The following is a 5120-nucleotide window of genomic DNA, read 5'->3' as shown; positions in this document are numbered from 1 at the left end:
GAAGTCGAAGAACATAAAATTGTCGCACATTGTCGAGGGAAAATTGGATCAAAAACTCGAAATTCTTATGAAAGAATAATTCGTCAGACATAAGGATGAACTCTTGTACAATCCTGAATTTTTTTTTTTTTTTTTTTTTTTTTAATCTCGCACACTGTCGAGGGAAAAGTGGATAAAAAAAAACTCGAAATTCTTATGAAAGAATAATTCAAGTCAGACAAGGATGAGCTCTTGTACAATCTTGATTTTTTTTTTTTTTTTTTTTTTTTTTAATCAAGGTGCGAAATCACAACTAGAGTCTGATAAAAGATTCAGCTCCAAAGACTACGGTGCTAAGAAAGAAGTGCCTGTCGTTTAAGTTGATTGTGTCCCAGTCCGTCCTGATTTTGAGAGGAGTGGTGGCAGTGTGCATTCCTGCCTCACTCAGACTGCACCTTGATTCACCCCCTGAGCCCTTCTTGTGTGTGTGTACAGCACTCATGTTGTTGGCGTGAACGGCTTTGATATTGTCCATCAGCTGTCATATGACAGTGCAGAGTTCTGACACTTGCCACGGTATGTCTCTGATGACATTTGAAAGGCTCTTCAATGATGGTGCCAAGCTGTATGATACGTTCAGTGGTCTTCTCACAGACTGGTCTTAGAATGATGGCGTCTGTGTACCCTATCCCTTTCTGATATCTTTTGTCTTTCATTGAGTGAACTTTCCACCCTGTACTTTGTGTCTTGTCCCAAGACTTTGGTCTTCATCTTTGAAAAACAATGGCTATGAAGCGACGTCCCCCCCACCCCCCACCCCGACCCCGCACTATCTCCTCTGAATGCTGCAGTCTTACTGCCTTTCTTCCTCCAGATTGGGACTGTCACTACTCGTTTCCAATCTTCTTGCAGTAATGTGTGTGTGTCAAAGATCATATGGAAAAACTTTTGCTTGAGCTGTGAGGACATGTCAAATGGTGGTAGTGATGATGGTGATGGTGATGCTAGTGGTGGTGGTGATGATGGTGATGCTGGTGGTGGTGATCATGATGATAGTGGTGGCGGTTGTGGCAGTGGTGTTGGTGGTAGTTATGATGCTGATGGTTAAGGTAATGATTTTTATGTGTGTTTTTTTTTCCATTGTTTGTGCTGGTTTTTTTTGTGTGGTTTTTTTTGTTTTTTGTTGTTGTTTTTTGCTGTTGTCATGAATGTTGTCACCAAGAGCATATGTTGGTCTTTACAGGTATATGCACACCTGGCAGTGGGGAGATGGCTCAATAGTCTACAATTTCCACCATTCATTCGAGCAAGAATGCAACCACGGTCGCATATATGTTGATAAATCGAGCCTGACATTCATGTGGCCTGACTTATACATACAGACGTGCACAGGCGAAAAGACGGTGAAGAATGTGCTATGAATTAAAAAGAAAAAATACCATACTATTCAAATTTAATTGTGTGGTGCTGTGATGTGTTGAGTTGGGTTGGGTTGCGTAGCGTACCGATGTGTTACGTTTTGTTGAAGTGTAGTAGTTATATCTATCTATCTATCTATCCAATATATATATATATATATATATATATATATATATATATATATATATATATATATATATATATATATATATATTCAGACAGACAGACAAACAGAAGGCAAGATTCTAAAAAAAGATGAGACATAGATATAGATACTGAGTGTAAGAGAGAGAGGGAGAGAGAGAGAGTTATGAGACTGACAGTCAGACACTGTCAGATACGTGTGTGTGCTTGTGTGTGTGTGTGCGCGCGTGTGTGTGCACATGATTGTGTATTTGCATTCATGATTCCACGTACGTGTGTGTGTGTGTGCGTGCGTGCGTGCGTGTGTGTGTGTGTGTGTGTGTGTGTGTGTGTGTGTGTGCGTATGAAGCTGACATCCGTTACTTTTATTTTTCAGACATATCCAAAGTTTGCTAGTGCCCTGCTGTGCAGAATGGCTACATCGTCAAACGATAAGCACCATGACAAAATTAGAACTATCAATTCTCTGCAGGATTTCGTGTCATCGCCAGTGCCCCTCGTGACCTGTCGAGCGATGCACGTGACACACGCTGCACTGGCCTGTGACCCTGACAGTCTGTGCACCGAAAAGCTGGATCGAAGAGGTGCATCACAAACTGCCATGTGCAAAGCTGATGAATCGACGTCACAAGGCGCTCCTTACTTCAGGTGTGAGCTGACCGGGGAGTACGTGCCATACAGTGTGGTGTGTGACTGGCGTCAGGACTGTGGTGATGGCAGTGATGAAACGTTTTGTCAGTTCCCGCCTTGTGGGAATAACACCTATCACTGTGGCCAGGGACAGGTTTCTGCCCATGTGTCCATATGTCCATATGTTTGTCTGTGTCTTTCTGTCTGTCTGTCTGCCTGTTGTTATTTTTTTATTTTTTTTATTTGTCTCTGCCTCTTTCTCTATGTCTGTCTATCTGTCTCTGTCTCTGTCTGTCTGTCTGTCTCTCTCTCTGATTCTTTGTCTAAATTTCTTTCTCTATATCTCTGTTTTACCTGTACATTTTGAATGGATCATGTATGGAATGTTCCATGCCTGACAGACAGACAGACTGACTGAGACACATACAGAGGGTGGCATACAAACGATAGAGACAGACAGAGACATACACACAGATTGACATGGAGGGTGGGTATAAATAAACGAGATAAACTGTATACAAACTGCATTTCTTTCTTAAAACTAAATATTACAGTAAATTGGTATACCACTATGAAACAAGTGATAAACGTAATGGCAGTGAGACTAAAAGGGATCCGAATCAGAGTATGTCATGGTATATTGGTTACAAATAAAATCCTTAAAAATGGGCATAAGAATACTTACAAATTCAACTTCTGTAAAAGTGAGTAAGACACAGTCCGACACTACTTATGGCACTGTACATTTTCTCAGCTGTGTTTGAGGGACATAGTGAACATTTTGAAGGAAAAGTGCAAAAAATGCTTAAATGTAAAACTAAATGTAGAATTGGTATTATTTGGAAATGATGATATCACAAAAACAGATGGAACATTTGGCTGTATTATCTTATTGGCGAAATATTTTATCTTTGATGCAGCATTTAAAAAAAAAAGACCACGTATGAAGCACTGGTCTTAACATTGTATTTGCTTTCTTTGTTCGTGTATATTGATGAGTGTGTTCTCAAGTGTGCCCACGAAAGGTGGTTGAAATGTGAAGAAAGGGGAAAAGGAAGAAGAAAGGGAAGAAAACAGAAAAAAAAAAAAAAAAACAACTACCACCACAAATGGAATGGTCAATACGAGCTTATTTCCAAATAAAAATCTCTGTTAAAGACATGAGTAATCAAGGCATTCCATTCCATATCTGTTTTCATTTTCATTTTCTAATGTTGTCATTAACTTGTGTCTTATTACTATTTTCAGTGCATAAGTGTCAAACAAGTTTGTGACAGCTTGATCAACTGTGTGACGGGACGGGACGAGAAGTTCTGTGATTCACGGACCACCACGACAGTGACTATTGCTTTCAATGTGACAAACCCACCTGCGATCGTCAATTTTGACAGAACTGGCAGTTTCTCTTTAATCCCACTTCCTGGAAATACAACACAGTGTCCATACTCTCACTATCAGTGCCCCGGAAATGGTTACTGTCTGCCTATCTACACCAGGTGTAATGGCGTGAGTGACTGCATTGGACATGAGGACGAAGCTGGGTGTGATGAATTCACGTGTGAAGGATTGTATCGATGTCGTGGGAAGGATAGAGATATATGCCTCCTTGTACAACATCTCTGTGATGGCTGGCCTCATTGTCCACAGCAGGACGATGAACTGATGTGTGAGGTGTCTGACTCTTGTCCTGATCAGTGTGTCTGTTATGGATCGTCGTTTACTGACCGTCTTGTCTTTAAACCTGACACTTTCCCCAGGTTACGTTACGTGGAAGGCAGGGGCAGTGGACTGACCATGGATATGATAGAAAATCAGATCATGTTGATTTATCTTGGTGCTGGAGCATGTGGATGGAGAAACATGAGTGATATACATCTGACTAATCTTCATGAATTAGATGTCAGTGATAACTTAATCAGCTATATAAATTCTAATCACTTTTCACAATTATGTAATCTTAAAAACCTAGATCTCTCGGGTAACCCGATGACCGCTGGAGTTTCTGGTTATGACATACGTCACAGACTGACATCGCTGCTACTGCTGAATCTTTCTCGAGTTCCATTCGACTTTTCCAACTTGCATGCTGTCTCAGACATCATGCCTCGGCTTGAAGTTATAGACTTTTCCCACAGCAGACTGAGCTTCCTGCAAGGAAAAGGACTGTTCAGGAACCTTAAAACCTTATATTTGCAAGGTTGTCCTATATCTGATTTTAGTCCCACATTTCTGAAAGACATGGATGAGCTACAGCAGTTGCATGCTGACAATTTCAAACTTTGCTGTCCTGCTGTGCTACCTGATAGTTTTATGGGAATATGTATAGTGCCAGAGGATGAAATCTCCTCTTGTGATAATCTTCTGAAATTTAGCTCTTACCGAGTTGCAGTTACACTCTTTATCATGGCAGCTTTGTTTGGGAACCTTTGTAGCTTTGTATACCGTGTGTGGTCCTTCTCCTCAAAATGTAAAGTGGGTTATTCTGTCTTTGTTATTCATCTGTGTATATCTGATTTTTTCATGGGAATTTATTTGTTGATAATTGCACTGGCTGACCGTTTATATGCTGGTAGTTACCTTTGGAATGAATCGCACTGGAAAGGAAGTACAGCGTGCACAATATCTGGATTAATTTCCCTGTTGTCTTGTGAAGTATCATCGATTCTCATTGGTCTCATCACCTTGGACCGCTTTCTTGTGATGCGTTTTCCTTTCAGTCGTCTACGTTTTGGGACAGTGTCAGCTCACGTGGGCTGCACGGTCAGCTGGGGACTAGGAGTGATCCTGGCCTCAATCCCTCTATTCCCTGTAACGTCCCACTGGAAATTCTACAGCCAAACAGGCATCTGCATTCCTCTGCCTGTCACTAGAACTGAATTTCCTGGTCGCCATTACTCTTTCAGCATCATGATTGTATTCAACATGGTCATATTTGTGTGCATTGCTGT

The 5120-nt window shown here is 41.0% G+C and overlaps 1 long non-coding RNA gene across 1 annotated transcript in view; it reads left to right on the top strand.

Moving 5' to 3' along the window:
* LOC143277434 (uncharacterized) overlaps positions 1–2048 on the top strand; it is a 2914-nt gene extending 866 nt beyond the window's left edge. The window contains exons 2-3 of the long non-coding RNA XR_013053740.1: positions 1223–1382; positions 1919–2048. This is a non-coding gene — a long non-coding RNA (uncharacterized LOC143277434). The remainder of the gene's footprint in view (positions 1–1222; positions 1383–1918) is intronic.
* The last annotated feature ends 3072 nt before the right edge of the window (positions 2049–5120 follow it).

The sequence above is a fragment of the Babylonia areolata genome, chromosome 34 (assembly GCF_041734735.1).
Source record: "Babylonia areolata isolate BAREFJ2019XMU chromosome 34, ASM4173473v1, whole genome shotgun sequence".
Taxonomy (NCBI): Eukaryota; Metazoa; Mollusca; class Gastropoda; order Neogastropoda; family Buccinidae; genus Babylonia; species Babylonia areolata.
The sequence above is the reverse complement of the archived record's forward strand: the minus strand, read 5'-3'. Positions and strand labels throughout refer to the sequence as shown.